The following is a 19,430-nucleotide window of genomic DNA, read 5'->3' as shown; positions in this document are numbered from 1 at the left end:
AAGTGCTCCATCTAAACGCACTTTATTATCATCATCAACCTACACCATAATCATGCTTATAGATAATACATGCCAAAAGTGACAAATGCCCTAATTTATGTATTCCCTTGTTCCTGACACTTCACGAAGATGGGGGCTTTTCTGGCAGTGTCCAAAATTGCAGTAGCCTCTCATGCCCACTCACCTCCTTGGGCATCCATGGATTTCCCCAGGTTGACTTCCCCACCCTAGCCAATTGGGGGGAACACACTTATTTCTTTAAATACACAGGAAATGGGAATTTATCATAAGATAAAAGGGTTTGTTTTTTTTATAATCAGATAGTTTGGAAAAATGATAAAATAACTTGTCATCTTACTGTCTGAATATAACCACTATTGCAAATGGAAGATTATATCGAAGCAGGGTCATGAACCCAGGCTTTGGAGTCAGACAGACCTGTGTTCTGACACTTAGCAGCTACATGACCTTGGGGCACCTTACTAATTTCTCTCAGTCCCAGAGAGAGTATGAATGCTCCCTCCAGTGGGAGATGTGGGAGTTGGGGGGGGGGGGGCGGGAGGAGTAACTGGGGGTAACACATGTGTAAAGCCCTGCCCCACAACAAGTGCTCAGGAAGTGTTAGCTGCTGTTATTTTTCTAGTGATTATCTCTGCAGACTTTTAAAAATGCATACATAATACACATAAGAATACCTATGGTTTCAAAAATAGGAGTCATGACATTTTATAAACTGCTTTTGTTAACAGCATATCATGTTTTTTCACGTGAGAAAAATTCACATCTGTGACATCTCTTAGTGCCTGCAGAAGGCGTCCTGAGGGTGTTTGCTATTTCATGTAACCTGTTCCCTATCGCTAAACACTTAGTTTCTTCCCAATTTTGGGGGGCTGATTTGAATAATGTTACAATTAATATTGTAAATGTTAATATTGTAATTATTAATATTATTAGTAACATTAATGTTATTAATATTGTTATTATTTCCTTAGGTTCTTTCCCAGATACTTTTCTAGACTGGCTAACATCCAAGTTCATAAACATTTTTGAGGTTTCATGGGCACTTCCAATTTTCCTCCAGAAAAATACAACTTCCCGCACCTGGCTAGCCATAGGTATTTGTTATTATTATTTTTTTAACTCTTTGATAAGCAGACTTTTTACTGTAGGATTACCATCCCACACCACTCACCCAGCTATGCCTGTCCTGTGAGTCTCCTGCCTTGGCGGTCTGGGGGCCTGACATCAGACCACCTCAACGTGGCTCCATCCGGGGTCTGCACTCCCCTGATGACACCCTTTCAAGAACTGTCCTTAGCTGGACAGTAGTTCTTAGTCCCCACTGTGATCTCCTCCCTTACAGCTTATATCTTCTTTGTGCATATTGAGAGTTAAAGACACGACCACCTGAGTTAAAGACACGACCACCTGGTTTGGTCGTTCCATATGCTGGCTTAGCAGAGATTTATTTACCTAATTATCCCAGTCCTTCGAGGATCCATAAAACAAACAGTGCATTTACACCAAATACGCACCTCGGTAAAAAACCTTCAAACCAGCAGGAGGTTTCCGTCTTATGATAATCATGGTAATAATGTACATTTGTAGAGCAATTTGCAACTTGCAAACATAATGACATACACTATATGTGTAATACTCAAAACAATCCCGGGATTTTTATTATCATTAAAAATTATTATTTCTGGGGTACCTGGGTGGCTCAGTCGGTTAAGCATCCAACTTCGGCTCAGGTCATGATCTCACAGTTCACAGGTTCAAGCCCTGGGTCAGGCTCTGTGCTGACAGCTCAGAGCCTGGAGCCTGCTTCAGATTCTGTATCTCCCTCTCTCTCTGCCCCTCCCCCCACTTGCTCATGCTCTCTCTCTCTCTCTCTCTCTCTCTCTCAAAAATGAGTAAAATTAAAATATTTATTATTATTTCTGTTTTACAAAGGGAGAAACTGCAACTCAGAAAATCGTACTGAGTTGCCCATGACTAAAGCTGGAGTCTGTTCTTCTGACTAAATCTTAGATTCTCATGCCACTTTGTGAACATAAATTAACCATGTTATTGAGGGTGAATTGATCACTAGAGTTCTCCTACCGGGTATCCGATGGATGTGTGGGTAGAGGGGGTGGTGGTTGGAAGAGAAGAGGAGGAGAAAGAGGGAAACAGAGAGAGGGAGAGGGAGAGAGAATTTTGCTTTGGGTTTCCTAAAATTCTAGCTTTACTGCCTATCTGATAATAATGTTTGGGGCCCCTGGGTGGCTCAGTCGGTTGAGCGTCCGACTTCGGCTCAGGTCAGGATCTCACAGTTTGTGAGTTCGAGCCCTGTGTTGGGCTCTGTGCTGACAGCTCAGGGCCTGGAGCCTGCTTCGGATTCTGTGTCTCCCTCTCTCTCTGCCTCTCCCCCACTTGTGCTCTCTCTCTCTCTCTCTAAAATAAATAAAATGTAGAAAAAAAAATCCCAAAATTTAATGATAATGTTTAAAGTTGAATACTCTGTCTCAGGGTCATTCTGCAGCCCAGAAGGCATTTTAGACTCTTAAACTCTTCAGCTTATGCTTTCAGATGCGGCACAGATAGTCTGATTATTTATAGTCTGGCATTTCCTAAACGAGGCAGTGTTTGGGGAGGAAGTCAGCCATCCTGACAAATGCTGAATGTTCAAAATTCAGCTGAATAATCAACGAATCTAAAGTTTCACGTTAGAAGGTATGAAGGTGGAAGGCTGGTTTTTATTCTCCTCTGAAAGGTAAGTCCCAGGCTGTAGCCGCTCAGACTTGCTCCGCCCTTCCCTCGGGGCGTGGATCTGGCCTCTCTGGAAAGGAACTGGCTTTCCACAGGGAAGCCATCTGTAGCTCCTCCACGGAGGCCACCCTGAAGCCAGATCAGTGTCCCTCTTAATGGCCCTCAAACCCCCCGTCTGCATGCAAACGGACTACAGGCCCTTCGTTTCACACAGGATCATAGAACTCAAAGTGGGAACGGACCTCAAAGGTCATCTAGTGCCGGAGTCCTTCTGACATCCCTGGCGGGTAGTGGGGCTGCCTCCCCTTGACCTTCCAGAACAACATTGTCCCAGAGGCTCAGAAGGTCCTTCCTCGCACACAAGAGCTCCCTCCCTTTGGTCCCGGTTCTGCCCACCACCACCTTCCTCTTGGCTTCAATCCCCACAGAGGGCGGTGGCTGCCCCACATCCCCCAGACGGCCTCCCTTACAGACCAAGAGCCCAGGCCCTGCCCAGGGTGGGTATTCCCACCTGGAGGACGAAAGGAGATCATGCATGGACAGTGCTCACCATGGTGCCTGCACATAGTATGTGCTCAGTAAACCTGGCTGTCTTTATTATCTATTCTCATTTCTCCAAGCAGACTTTTAGCGTGTCCACATTTCTCACGGTCTTTCATCTGGACATCCTGACGCAACACTCCAGATACGTGCTAACACCAGATAGAACACAGTTATGATCTCCGTGTCTGAATATATTTAATGTTCTACCCCCACACACATAGTTAAATAAATATGCTGTGTCTGCAAGCAAGCAGTAAACTGGAAGGTTAACTAGTCCATGGCTGCAGAGGGGCCCAGCAGCACATTACTGGAACCCTCTGTGGGTTGATACGGGCCCATGCACCACTGTGGGTATAGGTGTCCAACTAGTTAGTTGTTCAAGTCACTTAACTATTATCGCCCAACCCAAATGTCTTCAACTTCTTTTTCATGTTGTCTACAAAGACATTATGAGAGACTCTGCCAATATAAGACATATACAAAATAGAAAATCAAAATTTTATATTAAAAGATAACTATAAGTAGAGCTCTCGTGTTTTCTTTCCTTGCTAAATGGACGGTAGTGCTGTCAGGAGTCCCTGTCCCTACAGTAGTCTCCTTTTGCTGAATGCTGGGCCATTTGTTTGTAATATAGTCACTCTGTTTATAATATAACCACCATGTGGCACTTAAGAAATACTTTATTTTATTGTTATCTGTGTACATGTTTGTCTCCTTTATTAAAAGGAGAGCTCTTTGGAGACAGAGACTGCGATACGTTCATCGCTAGATGTCATCCAAGCACAGGGCTCTAAACATAATAGATCCTCAGTAATTACTGGTCAAGTGGACCATGAATGTATGCATGTACACCCAAAAAATGAATGAATGAATGATTTCTCTCAATAAATTATTGTCAGGCATTATAAAGCAAATGAGTTTATTTTGGCATGACTCATTCCTGGTGTACCCATGCTAGGTACCAGAGACCATCTGTTTAATAATCCATTCTAAATTTTTGTCAGGAATTTGGCATTGTGAAATCTGCTTTCTTGAAGAGACACCTAACCTGCTTCCAATCTCCTCAGCAGTTCTTTAGGACTTTGCCAATAGTTCCAAGAGTGTCTCTGCAGCCACGTGCCCAAGTTTACCAGGCACCGGGAAGGACATGGTCTGGACAAGGAGACTTGAGCCCATTCAACACTTGTGTACTAACACAATGGCTGGTCTGAAACAAGGTGGATCAGTTCAGCTGAGCAGAGTCTGCAAAATCTCCAAACTTTTTTTAAACTGCACACTCCCATCAATAAAAATATTTTTGAGCATATACCTTCAATATATGCATTATTTATCTATAAATCATATACAAGTAATACTGTGAACATATTATGTACATTATAAAGCATATGATGAAATAGAAAATCTTTTTTTTTTTTAATTTTTTTTTTCAACGTTTATTTATTTTTGGGACAGAGAGAGACAGAGCATGAACGGGGGAGGGGCAGAGAGAGAGGGAGACACAGAATCGGAAACAGGCTCCAGGCTCTGAGCTATCAGCCCAGAGCCCGACGCTGGGGCTCGAACTCACGGACCGCGAGATCGTGACCTGGCTGAAGTCGGACGCTTAACCGACTGCGCCACCCAGGCGCCCCTGAAATAGAAAATCTTAAAAAGATGAGATATCATCTTGCTACCTCTTCTTGCACACCGCTGGGGTACATGGATCCCACTTTGGAGACCACAGGACCAAAGCTTACCATCAGGGTAATGAGTCAATTCCCCTACAGGGAACCACCATGGGCTTGTATCTTTAGCTCCCCAGACACCTCCCAAATGTGTGCCACTGGTCACACATTTATCAGAAGCACAGAGAAAGAGCATGGGAGGACAGGGCCATCTGGGTGTGAGCCCCTTTCTGCCATAGACTGTGATTGGGGATCCCCCTCCCACGGGCACCCAATCCTGGGCAAGTTGCTGAGCACCGCAGAGCCTCCATTGCTCATATAAAATAGGAAAGCTGAGGGGTGCCTGGGTGGCGCAGTCGGTTGAGCGTCCGACTTCAGCCAGGTCACGATCTCGCGGTCCGTGAGTTCGAGCCCCGCGTCGGGCTCTGGGCTGATGGCTCAGAGCCTGGAGCCTGTTTCCGATTCTGTGTCTCCCTCTCTCTCTGCCCCTCCCCCGTTCATGCTCTGTCTCTCTCTGTCCCAAAAATAAATAAATGTTGAAAAAAAAATTAAAAAAAAAAATAGGAAAGCTGATACCTATATCTCAGGCCGTTATGAGGATTACATGAGGTGATATGTGTAATGAGTGTAATAAGGCACAGAACTGGTGCCCAACCAACGTCCGTCTCCTCTCCCAGTAGGGTGCCTTCTCTTTTACTTAGAAGATGGTGACTACATGAAATAACGCCACTTGGATCTCATCAAGAGCCTCCATATTGATGCATGGAAGTATTTTTCTTCTAGCAGGTAGTTGAAGATATAATTACTTAGAAACGCTGGAAGGGACAATCTAGGGAGAGAGAATGGTTGGTATAGATAAGAAAGGGAGTGGGCGTTAATGAGCAAGATGAGAAAAAAAGCATCCAACTTAGGGAAGGAACAGACATATTAACTCAACTTTTCCGCCCTCCACTTTTTCCTACAGTGAAGCGATCTTTATATTTGAGATATTTTTAAATGTAGTTTTATTTATATTTAAAATGTATCATGCAATATTTAAGACATACAGAAAAGGACAAAGAAAAATACAATACACAGCTATGTAGCTAGCACTCAGCTCAAGAAATAAAACATTGCAAACTGTTAAATCTGCCTTCTGCACCTCCCTCCCCACCCAACTATATTGTGTATTTATCACTCCACACCCTTCTATACACCTTTATAACATATGTATATAACGTATCCCTAAGCAGAATAAAGTATCATTTTGAGTATTTTTTATTAAATTATTTTAATGTTTATTTATCTTTGAGAGAGAGAGACAGAGCATGAGTGGGGGAGGGACACAGAGAGAGGGAGACATAGAATCTGAAGCAGGACCCAGGCTCTGAGCTGTCAGCACAGAGCCCAACACGGCACTCAAACTCACAAACCTCAAGATCATGACCTGAGCTGAAGTCAGACACTTAACTGACTGAGCCACCCAGAAAGCTCTCATTTTGAGTATTTTTAAACTTAAAAACTATGTCATGTTATTACATAACTATTATCACTTTGGTTCATTAACTCATCCATGCAACATGTATTTATAAAACACATACAATGCTTTCTGCGCAGTGATTAATTGCAATATAAAAGAAAATCCCCTCACTTCCCAGTCCTCGAAAGATGTCAGCACAAACTACATGAAAAATGATTCCTTTGCAGAATTGTTTTCAGACTTGCAAATTCTTACTGCTTTCATTTCACTATTTCCACTGAAAACTCACTGAGCTGTTAGGAGGCACAGCAATGACAGATACTGTGATTCCAGAGTGGGGGCATAGTCACGAACGCCTGAGTTCTCCCCAGAGACCGCGGATGGAATGTGTTGGAAAGGCGGGAAGTTCAACACCACCTTCATAGGTCTTATTTTCTAGACAACAGCGTTCAGAACAGAGCCCTTGAGTCCCATCCAAGGGAGTTTAGTTATGGAGGCATCCGCGTAGGAGTTCATGCTAAAGAGACTGCAAGCCTTCACGTTTCTGTCCACACACAGCCGCTGGCGGGGAAGGCTGGCTTCAGACCGCTCCATCTGGCTCCAGGGCCTGCGTTCCCCACGCAGGCTGTCTACTCAAGGGTGAGGGCTTCTTGCTGCCCACTGGTTATGGTGGGTGCAGCAAGAAAGTGAGGCAAATTTCACAAATTACAGGCAGAGTAACCCAATGTGACATTTCAGCCATTCCAATTTTCTGTCACACAGGCTTCTGGCTAAAAAGATTTTCCAGTTCACGGTGTTCTTGTCCTTTGGATTAGGTAAATAAAAACACTTCTATGAATATGAATGATCAATACTCCATTATTCTTTCATTGCAGCTGCTGGTAAGTTGTGGAGCTCCCTCAGCCTCTGCCCTTCCCCTAGAATTAGCCTCTGGGTCACGCCTTCCCGTTGATCACGCTCATGGCAGTGATGCTCATTGATCGAGCCTCCATTCTGGGTGGGAGAACCACCCTTCAGCACCCACTGTACATGGGTCAGAGTGATTTTTACCTGTTAAAATGCAGTGTTTTATTAGGCCTTTAGATGGATGCATCTTGGTAGAGCAAACGTGTCCCAGTCAGGTGAGCAGTGGTGTTAGTACTGATTCTGTCCTAAGCAAAATGTGGCCGTGGTACTTCTTTCATACCTGGAAATAGCCATGCGATGCCCAAGAGGGCCCTCTCTGGATGCAGTCCCCATGCCCAGTGTCACGGTGTGGCAGCTGCCCTGAGAACCAGCTCCTGTCGGCCGAGGCAAGCTTCCCAGACAGCCACTAGGCACACGCTCAGCACTAGAGAACAACCCCACCTTTACAGGTGGAGATTTTGGACAGGGCAATGGGATCTCACGTCCACCTCACTCCTTATCCTATCCACTAGTGAGTATACACAGGAGATCACCAGCTCATCCCTCGAAGTCCCAATCCAAAGAAACCTGCCAACTTGAGAACTGCGTGCTGATGAGGGCATCCAATCCTAGAGATAGGAAAGGTCATTTCAGGGCCTCTCAGGGCCCCTGATATGTCCCTTGGTAGATTCTTTATCCTCCCTTTCCTGCCTGTGAGATTGTCCTAGTTTTCCAGGCAGGTTTCTCTGACCCATCTCACCATCTGTGACCCTGCTGGGGCCCAGGGTTGGAGCCCCACCCTGGAGTCTGAACCATTCACTCTTGTCAGAGCCTCGGAGCAAGCCCTTTCCTCCCCAGCTCTCCCTGCTCACTAGTGCTGGACAGGGCTCCACCGAGGAACCCACCCGCCCACTGGCCTATCTTCCCGCTGCCTGGAGCTGGCCTTTCCAGGCCCCGAAGTGCCCGGTGCTGGGCTGAATATTTCCCCAGGCACACCCTCCCCAGGGCAGCTGCGTACTCACTGCTCCACTGGCACCCGAGCCCACCCCTTTCTTAATAATGAGCAATGGCTTTGTTTTTTTTTGTCATTATACTAATAAATCATTTCACTGGAAACAGAAGATACCAAGCAAAAAGAAAACTGAAAATTACCCGTAAATCCCTCCACCATGTGATAAACATTATTTATATTTTGATACATTTGCTTACAGTCTTTTTTCGTGGCATATGAATAAAACATATTTTTTTCAAAATTGGATTTACACCATGTATAATAGTGTGTATTCTGTCATTTTTTTCAAGCCTCACTACAACAGTAAACACATCCCTCTTATTCTCGTTTCTGTATCTCAGGCATGCCGTTCTTCTCATATCGTTCCGTCCTCTCTACCACCTAAACCTTCCCCCCACCCTCAATTCCCTGTCCTGATAGCCTTGCTTAATAATCTCAGTCTGTACTAATTTTGTTCCTGTCAATATTTTCAGCCTTCGTTATACAGATTGCATAATTCGGTGCTTGATATATTGTCTTGTCTTTTCTAATAACTTGGAGAATTGGTCTTATGTCCTTAGAATTAATGGAAGCCCCTAAAGGTCAGCAACCATGTCTCACATGGTACTTGCTGATTTTCAGATCATTTCTTATTTTGCAGAGTCCATGACCTCCCCCGCCCCCCACAACCCTCCACCCCCACACCCCCACCCTTTGGTGTTGGTGTTTCTATGCAAAAGTGGAAATTCTCAGAACCGCCAGAAGCTGGAATAAAGACCAAGCTCATGGTGCACTTTTGTCAAGTGCTTCCTAGAAAAGCATGAGTCTCACATCTTGTAACTTCATAATTCAACCCTTCCCTTGGCTAGTGTAGACATAGTGCGGTTCCCTAAAGAGCATTGATGGAAGGCGAGAACTGCCCTGGACTGGGCTGGACTTGTATCACGGCTGGGCCACCCTGGAGCCGAAGGATTCGAGCGTCAATAAAAGAAGTAATAAGAGGCAAACTCTCCGCACACCCTTCACAACTTAAAAATAAATAAAATTAAAAGGTCTTTAAAAGAAAATGTAGGTTAGAAAGGATTGCAAATTCATGACAGTTATTTTCTAGCATTAAAGTGGCATTTTTCTGGCCCCATTTTACAAACGCGATTCCCTCTGCTCGCAAGCATAAATGCACACACACACACACACATACTCACACACACGCACACACATGCACTCACACACACATACACACAAACCACCCCCCCCCCCACACACACACACACCAGCTGGAGTAAGAAAGAGTGGCTTCCTATTATTATTAATAGCTTAGTGAGATCATTCACGAATCCAGTTCAGTCCCAAGGTCCCAGAAACTGAAAAGGACACTTTCTCCCTCGCTTGCTGGGGACATTCCAATCCCAGCCCCTGGCCATCCATTTGGAGTTACCAGTCCTCTGTCACCTCCTGTTTAATGCTTCACTGCATATCAAAGGCTGTGGTGCTGGAGGAGGAAGAGGGGACAGGAAATCTGGATGCCTCTCCCTCTCCGTCTTCCTTCCAGAGCCCCCACCATCCCCCCCCCCCCGCCCCGGCAAACTGCTCCCCAGTCCTGACCCTGCACTTGCTTAGCTGTGTGACTTTGACAAGTCACTTTACCTCTGTGGGCCACTTTTCCTCATTTGCACATGCACTGTGGCCTCCTTTTAGCTCACGGTCCAACATTCTGTGAAATACCTTCTTAACCTTCACCATCTCCATATTCCAAATTTGAAAGTTCAATCTAAGGTGTGCGATGGGGGTGGGGGATGGCAGGTTCCATCTGTGTGGCCATCAGCCTCTATTTCCTGCCTGACCTCCCTTATCTTAAACGGCCCTGGCGTCACCTCTTCCATGAAGCCTGTCTTTCCTTGTAATTCTCATCAGCATCAGCATCATCAACACCACCAGATAAATGAGTCTTCTCCTCTGTGCTCCAAGTACATTTTGTCTATTCCTCTGTGGTGAGTCTGATACAGAGGGCACTTGTGTCCTTGAAACAGTAGCACAGTATGCCCTTGGGTGCCACCATTAATTGGATTATTCCTGCTCACACTGCAGTGACAGAGCCGGGGAGAGGGCACTTGTAACAAAAATAGGCATTGTTTCTCCTGCACGCTTCACAGTCCTTTACATCTTTGCTGGGGGAGTTACTTTTCATTTCCCTGAAGTTGTTCCACAGAAGGTTGGAGAAGACCATGCATAAGAGCATCAGTGGACACTATAAAATCAGTGCGGGGGAGGGAAGATGCTGGCAGGCTGCTAATCCCCTGGGGAACCCTGAAGACAGCAGGCAAGGACAGGCTCCAGCAGAAGCCCTATTGGCTTGGCTACCTGGCGAGACCCACAGGGACACTCCTTCCCTTCTCTGGTCCAAGGGCAGAGCCCCTGCTCACCCCGACTCTGCCTGCCCTCCCCAGAATGCCCCCTGGCGACTACTGGACCATCTGGGTCCCAGTGACCAAAAAGCTGGGGCGACTCAGTGTTTAAAATAAAATAGAATAAATTATATTCTGACCCAAATTTAGAACAGTTAGTGAGGGGTTGTGGTGGGGAGTGAGCCCTGCTCACTGCATAGTTTGCCACTGTCTTGCTGATGTCACCTCCGAACCCTCCTTCACTTTCTATGGGAACCACCGTTTACACATCAGGGGCATTTGAGGAAGCACCTTCCTGGATCTGTGAGTCGGTTTTCAGAAGCTTCCTCCACAAGGCTTCAAGGGAAAACCTCAACCATCTCATTTCCCAGAAAAATAAATCTGAGGTTTCTTCTTGTGGCTTTGTGATCTTAGCCAGTGTTCCTGAGGGGCTACAGATACATCACCTAATCCTCATTACAACCTCATGAGTGAAGCCAGCACTACCCCCATTTGGCAGATGCAGAAACTGAGGCTCAGAGAGGCTAAGTGTTACTTGCTCGAGGTTTCACTGCAGTGACTAGAGCTGGATTTGAACCTTGGCATTTGACTCTGGAGTCCCAATCTTCACCATGAAGCTCTACTTTCTCCTTGTCCACCCCATTCTACAAGATCTGCCACTTCCAGTTCCCTAGGATAGAGTAAATAGTCTTCCAAAATTCAGATTCTCTTTTTGGATTCTCAGTTCAATGTGCCCTGGAGGACCTGATCATTTAAAAGACTGCTGTCGCCTAAGTGGTTTTTTACAAGAAAAATCTGATGTAGCAAATTATTTTGCTTTTATAAGTGAGGTTTCCCTCTCTTTGTCTAGAGATTCCCCAGGCGATATAAATGAAAGTATCTAGTGCATTTTGCCTGGCACACCCTGGGTACTAAATATGTGTTGATTCTAATTTTGTGCCTCTACGAATCCAACCGAAAACATCCACTCAGCCATTGCCCAACTCATCTCCAGTCATGTGCCTGTCAAGCTGGGACAGCCCAATATGTGCCCCCATGCCAGGCATCTAAAGACCCCTCTCTTTTTCTTCAAAATACACAAACTTCTACAAAGTACATAGGTTACCAGATAAGCATGCAGTTCCTCCCTGGGGTCATCTGCTCCTGATGAGGCTTATTAAAATAGGAAACTATTTTAAAGCAAAATCAACAATCAGAAGTATTCTCCATTCTGTATGGCTGCTTTCCACAGATAATAAAACCCCATCAACTGGCTCCAAAGAAAAAGTGACCTACATAACAATGACAGCACAAATAACAATCCTCCACTGAAATGCTCAAAAGCTGGGATTGTGGTAAAGCCAAGATTCCCAGGGAGTCTCAGGACCCGGTGTCTTGACTGTAAACTTGGAGCAGATAAAGGAAGGCCTCTCTGAGATCAGAACTTCCAGGGATAGGACAGAAATCCCAAATGGCAGGTGCGAGGCAGATGTAGTCAGAACTGAACAAGACAAAGCAAACAGTATCCGGTGTCCAAGGAAAAACACAGAAAACCAGTGTGTGTCCGTTCTGCTTGAGAAGATCTCAGAAGAATAATTTTGTAGATGAATCAGACAAGAATAAGGTTGCAAACGACTCCATCATGTCAAATAACCAAGGCAAGGCCTGTGTCTGAAGTACTCTCATAACACCTGAAGAGTAATTCAGCTCATCGATACGGCTGTGCTTACATACTTGTTTTTCTTCACCAAATGGATCAATCCTTTTGGTCACATTCCTTATCAGTGGATGGAGAAGCTCAGTAGTGGTGCCCAGAGTGTCCGAGAAAGGGTCTCCCAAGAAAATAAAGTTGCATCAAAAGCTGCTGAAGGAAATTGTAGGTACAAAACAGGGATCTGAGAGGCAGGACACCCAGGTTCTGGCTTGGAACCTGACATTGACTCTCTTTGAAACTCTGGACAAGTCATTTGGATCTCCATCATCCCTCTGGATCTCCATTTTCCCATCTATAAAAAATCCAAACAGCTCTCATCTGAAAAGTGTGGGAGGCTGTGGGAACCCATCAGTTCCCTCTGATAACAGTCAAGCCCAGAGTTCCTTATAACATTTAACATACACTTAGCACACAACCCGGCAATCCCACAGCTCGGTATACAACCAAGATAAATGAAAATCTATGTTCGCACAAAAACCTGTATGCAAATATTTATAACAGCTTTATTTATAAATGCCCCAAACTGGAATCAACTCAAATATCCTTGGTGGGTGAGTGAATTAACACTGACACATCCATACAGTGGGATCACCACTCAGGAACGAACCATTGATACAACAACATGAATGGATTTCTTTTCTTTTAAATTTTTTAATGTTTATTTATTTATGTAGAGAGGGAAAGAGAGAACATGAGCAGAGGAGAGGCAGAGGGAGAGGGAGAGGGAGAGTCCCAAGCAGGCTCCATGCTGTCAGCACAGAGCCTGACCTGGGGCTCAAATCACAAACTGTGAGATCATGACCTGAAATCATGATCATGATCATAAGATCATGAGCCAAAATCAAGAGTAGGACACTTAACCGACTGAGCCACCCAGGTGCCCCAACAACATGAAGGGATTTCAAATGCATTATGCTAAGCAGAAGCCAGAAACAAAGGCTACATACTGCACGATCCCTTAAATGATATTCTGGAAAAGGCAAAACTATAAGGATGGAGAACAGAACTGTAGTTGCAGGGAGGGGGTGGGTGAGAACTTGACTACAAAAGGGCGGCACAAGAGAATTTGGGAGGAGGGTGATAGGACCGTTTTGTATCTTGATTGTGGCAGTACATGATTCTAGGCATTCATCATGACGCACAGGACGGAACAAAATAAGGAGTGAACTTCACTGTAATTAAATTCAAAAAATAAATATTAAAAATCATTTTAAAACTCAAGCCCAGATCCTCCAAGTCTGAAAAGAGAGGAAAACTCCCCAGTGAAGAGACAGAGAGACGGAAAAAGAGAAGTGACCCCAATGTCAACTCCAGTTTCCCAGGAGCCACCTACGCCCTTCCCATTGGCTTTACTGGGCACTGCTGCCCATGTACCAACCATGCCCTTGTTTCAATGCTCCAGCCCATCAGACACCAGACCAGAGCATGTCATGTAATTTGTCTAAAGGCTCAGGGCCAAGAAAGGGGAAATAAACCCAGAGAGTAATGCCCAACTCACTGGCTACCTGCCTGGTTCCCGTTCCACGTCACTGAGCCAGAGGCCACTTCTCCTACTACCAGGCTGGCCAAAGACCTGTAGACTCAAGAAAGCAAAACCAAGAGGAGCGACTTTGGTACAAAGGCCCAGTTTCCTAGCCCAATCTCTTGAATGAGCCCATTCTTCTTGACTGATTGACATCAGAAATGCCCACCTCCTTCAAGGGAGACTTCTCCACCAGGGCTGCCGGAGAAAATATGAGATGCCCAATAAAGTTGAATTTCAGATAAACAAAGAAGACTGTTCTGATAGAAGTACAGTGCAATATTTGTGTGTATTTTGATTTATTCAATCTGACAATCCTGTCCTCCATCCACCGGGGTGTGGCCTCACCTACCACACATCAGAAGGAAATTTGTTACGCTTCCATCAATTTAGATTCACACACCCATATTGTTCATCTCCTAGCACATCCCCTGGGGATTAGAGACCTGGCTCTGTCAGGCAGATCTCTCTAGAAACCTGGCCCCAAAGCAGACAGAGGTGCTAAGGAAGGGGAGGGAAGGCCAGGCAAATAGCACACCCTTTCCAACTTCTACTGCCTCCCAGAAACTGGACCCCAAGGTCAAATGGGAAAAGGCAAACCTAGCCTGAGAATCTATTCATGAGCGGGCTGGAGGGAGGGCACCCAAGCCCTCCCAGGCCTCCCCCCCCCGTACACATCAGATCCTCTCAAAGGATATCACAGGTCACCCCCAGAAGACTCCCACAGACGGACTCTGCAAACAGCCCACCTGTGGGTCTTCCGCAGTCACCCCTGGACAACTCACAGCGGTCTTTACACTTTCCAAAGCCCTGCGGTTATAGCAGGTGCCTGGGGGAGGTGCCACCCACAGCCTCCCCCCCCCCACCCCCCCCACAAAAGCAGGTGGCGCTGCCTTTCTGGGAGCACAAAGGAAACATCTCTTCAGAATTTATGTTAGAAGCTCCAGCAGGTGCTCAGCAGCCACTCTCCAGGTGTGAGGCTGAAGTGCCAGGGCTTTGGGTGAGATCAGCTATCAGGAGGCGAGTCATGAGAAGAAAGACAGCTAAAGGTGGGCGCGGATTGTCCCCTGTTCCTGGGTGTCTAAAACATGGGTTAGCATTCTCGGCGGGGGTCAGATGGTGTCTCAAGTCCTCATCTGGTCCCACTGTCCACCGTCCACACAGTTACCAAACATTTCTTGAACACCTCTGCGTTCCAGGCACTGTGCTAGTGCTGTGGTTACAAAGATACAAAACAGCGCTGGCACTCCAGGAGCTCATGTTCTGGGGGCAACCGCCACCACAACAGGCCAAGAGGATAATAGAGCTGAATGTGGGGGTGATGGGGGCACAGAGGGGCAGCAGCAGGCCTGTGGGCTGGGTTTTCTGGAGATCAGGTTGGAGCTGGGTCTCAAAAGAGGAGGGGCACAGCTTGGAGATTGGAGAGAGATAGCACTCCAAGCAGAGGCCGGGACAAAGGCACAGAGGCAAGAAGCTGAGAGCACACAGGGTGTATTCAACAGTATGCTGGGCCAGGAAATCAGGGGCAAGAGATAGGAATGGAGGGCCTGGGGGTGGGGGTGGGGGCGCTGGCATGACAAGTTCAGGGGTTTTCACTCTATCCTGAGCAGACATGAGGGCTTTTAACATGTCAGGGGACCATGTCCAAGGAGCATCTCACAAAGGCTACTCCAGGTACATCCAGGGTTGGGGTACCAATGTCTGCAGCAGGCCAGGGCAGTAGAAGTAGGGACCAGGAGGCAGATTTGAAAAGCACTTAGGAGGACATGTATCAGCAGATGTGGAGATTAATGGGACGTGGGAGGTTGAGGTGGAGGCAGAGGAAGGTGAATTCTGGGTTTCTGGATTCCATGGTTCTTCAGGTTCAAAACACCAGTCACCCGGCGATGATCACTTAAATGACCTGAATTTTGACACCAGGGTGCAGCACTTTGGTTTTGTTCTAGCAAACCAGGCACACCTCCAGGCTCCCTGCTCAGACCAATCAAGCCCCATCCCCAAACCCCACGACACAAGTTCTTACAAACACAGCTCTCCAATCTGCCGCCCATTCCAACCTCTCCCTGACCATTTCAGCCTTAGTTTCATGGATGTGGCTGGGCCCATATCTATCTGCACAAACAGGTTATCAGGGTCCCGTGTGGACTTTTAGTGGCCACCATGATGATGTCCTGAAGGCATCAAAGATGTCAACCAAAGTACAAGAATATGGCTCCATCATAGAGGAAGCAATGAGGGGAATGGAGCCCCTGAGAAGGATTCCGGAACCTGCCCCCGCCCTCTGGAGCTCCGCATCCTTGCTGTCCACTAATGAGCATGCAAAGGCCACAGTCCTCTTGGGTCTAAGATCCTGTGGAGGTTGAAACTGAGTATATACAGCTCAGTGCTGCCGCCTACTGTTCTCCTCCTGACATTACACTCATTTAGCGCCAGTGAACACCTCCACTCCACAGAGGACTCTCCCAGGACAGTGCCGGGACCTAGGACCCCCCAGGGCGTGGAGGGGTGCTCATTCCCAACACCCGAACGTCTGAACTGAAGGCAGAGAGAATGCGGTTAGGAATTGGGTCAGCGCAGCCACAGGGGTATTAGCCAGAATGAAGGAGATGCTCTAGAGATTGCAGGGCCCGCTACCAGTGAGTCCGCACATCCAGTGGCAGGAGTGATGGGTGATGTGCGGTTGCAGAGCTGTTCAAGCTGGGGCCAGAGAACCAGCATGTCATGGGGAGGCTTGGAGGCAAGGGCGGGGAGCACAGACTAGACCCGAAGTGGGCTGCTGTGGCCCGCGAGCCAAATCCAGCCAGACTGTTTATGAACGGCTCACAAGCAAAGAATGATTTTTATATTTTAAAATGGTTGGGAAAAAAATCAAAGGAAGAATAAGAGTTGTGACAGAAACCATATGGTCTGCAAAAATCTAAAATATCCACTATCTGGCCTTTTACAGAAGTTTGCCAACTCCTGGACTGGACAGCAGTGGAAGTCTCTCCACGCTGAGATGCTGATCGGGGGTCACGCCGTCCCCAAGTCCCGCAGACGAAAGCCTCGCCTGCGCCCCGGGGACCCTCACATCCAGCACAAGACCCAGCCGGCCTCCTCATAGCCCCCACCAGGGAGAGAGGACAGGACCCACAGTCTGCCAAGGGTCAGTGAGAGTCAGAAGGAGAGCAGTTCGGCTCAAATGTGCTGATTCCCAAGGCTCTCTCTGGGCCTGTGCTGGCACAGCTGTTTTACAGGGGGGCTGACGCTCCCCCTTGGAACTTTGTCAGGGATTACATGACTCTCTGAGGCCTGAGAAAAATACTTCAGCAGTTCTGGTAGGCCCTGATTTGCCAGAAAGTTCCCCTGTGCCCAGTGCAACTCATAGGACTTGTCAAAATGACCTCCTTTCATGCTGCAAATCCCTTCTCAACAAGGAAAACCTGCTGACGGTTCAGTTCTTTTGTTAACAACCAAAATTAAAAAAAAAAAAAAAAAAAACGAAGAAGAAGAAATAAAAAAAAAAAAAAAATCCTTAGTTCCTGCTCCTTCTCAGAGGAGAGGAAGTCATTCGTAACATAAATAAATGAAGCAAGATTTTCACCCTCCGGTAATTTCTTGCTCTGTCTCCTGTCTCCCACAGCAGGTACCATGTGACTGAAGAACAAGAATGCCTGATGACAAGAGTCACCACACTGTGAGCACACCTCACATGCCAGGCCCTCTACCGACATGGTGTCAGCAAGGAGGGCAGGGTTGCTGCCTTTACAGCGGTAGCGGTGGTGCCGGGAGCCTGAAGTATCATGGTGTACTAGGCCAAGCTCTGTTCTCTGTGCCTGGAGACCACTTGGCCTGTTCTAGGGGCCACGAAGGCCGAAGCCTCCAAAAAGGAGAGTAAGAGGTAGCAGGAGCCACGGGTAGTGTGTGGGGGCCACTCACTGTCCTGACTCTGGCTTCAGCAGCTGTGTGTCAAGTCCTCCAAGACTCTATACACGGATGCAATGAAATAGCCCCGGCAAAATGTCTGCCTGCAGAACGCCCTCAATGCATGTTCATTTTCCTTACATTTCTTTGACCCCCCCAACATGGAGAACACATCACCAGCTCCTTTCTCACAGGTTAGTTTCAAGGCTCAGATGAGATAAAGGAGGCAGTGGAGCCATACAGCTATAAATCTCTATGGTCATGCAGTCACTCAGCAAACATTTCTTAAACACATTCCAGGTGCTGCTTCATGGACTAGGTTCAGGGGTGCAAGGGGACAAGAAGCAGTCCTTGCCCTCATGGAGTTTGTTTGTTTTTAATGTTTATTTATTTTTGAGAGAGAGATACAGAGTGCAAGACGGGGAGGGGCAGAGAGGGAGGAAGACACAGAATCCGAAGCAGCCTCCAGGCTCTGAGCTGTCAGCACAGAGCCCGACGCAGGGCTTAAACTCACAAACCAGGAGATCATGACCTGAGCCAAAATCGGACGCCCAACCTACTGAGCCACCCAGGTGCCCCAACCCTGATGGAGATTTAAGTAACTTTTCATTAATAAAGATGACGTGTTTTTATTACTCGAGGCCAGGATCGTTGTGCTGAAGAGGCAGGGAGCAAACATATTAACCCGGGGGCTTCCTATTCCAATGTTAACAGTCTCATGACCTCAGTCATCATTTATTTACCCGGAAAATGGGATAATGTTTGTGAAAATTGAACGAAATAATGTGCATGAAAGAAAGCACTTAGCATGGTCTACGGCAAATGGTAGACCTTAAAAATGTTAATCAGATGACACCCTGATAAACATAGTAAGGAAGCAAAAGCACATTCATCTTAAAAAAACGGTAATTTTTTTAAGCTGTAGGGGGCGCCTGGGTGGTTCAGTCAGTTAAGCGTCGGACTTTGACTCAGCTCATGATCTCACAGCTCAGCTCGTGGGTTCAAGCCCTGGGTCGGGCTCTGTGCTGACAGCTCAGAGCCTGGAGCCTACTTCTGATGCTGTGTCTCCACTCTCTGCTTCCCGCCTCCCATCTCATGCTCTGTCTCTCTCTCTCTCTCTCTCTCTAAAGTAAATAAACATTAAAAAAAAAAAAAAAGATTGAGGCTTCAGGGAAAGCTCAAGTAACTTGAGTCCCCAGGGAACAGGTCTGGGAAGTCAGATGTTGACTCCTTCATACATCCATAACTTGAGTCCCCAGGGAACAGGTCTGGGAAGTCAGATGTTGACTCCTTCATACATCCACCCCCTTCTGCCATTGGTCCTCCCTGAGCCCCTAAACAATGCCTTCCACAAAGGCAGTGCCCATGGATATGTTAATAACGTTAATCACTCCCCTTGATAGAGCACTTGCTATATGCTGACACCCAGAATCTCACTAAATTCTCACTGCAAGCCTATAGGGAGGCACTATTGTCATCCCCATCTTACAGATGGGGAAGACGAGGCACAGAAAGTTTTGGTAAATTGCCCAAGATCACACAGCTGGCAGTGAGAGCATCCAGGATTTGAACGCTAGTCCATTTGACTGCAGAGCCCACAGGTTCACCACTGGATAA

At 46.8% G+C, this 19,430-nt stretch overlaps 1 protein-coding gene across 18 annotated transcripts in view; it reads right to left on the bottom strand.

The window, feature by feature from the left end:
- ANK1 (ankyrin 1) overlaps positions 1–19,430 on the bottom strand; it is a 217,477-nt gene that overhangs the window by 147,021 nt on the left and 51,026 nt on the right. The window lies entirely within an intron of this gene.

The sequence above is a fragment of the Puma concolor genome, chromosome B1 (assembly GCF_028749965.1).
Source record: "Puma concolor isolate L17-30 chromosome B1, mPumCon1.1.hap2, whole genome shotgun sequence".
Taxonomy (NCBI): Eukaryota; Metazoa; Chordata; class Mammalia; order Carnivora; family Felidae; genus Puma; species Puma concolor.
The sequence above is the reverse complement of the archived record's forward strand: the minus strand, read 5'-3'. Positions and strand labels throughout refer to the sequence as shown.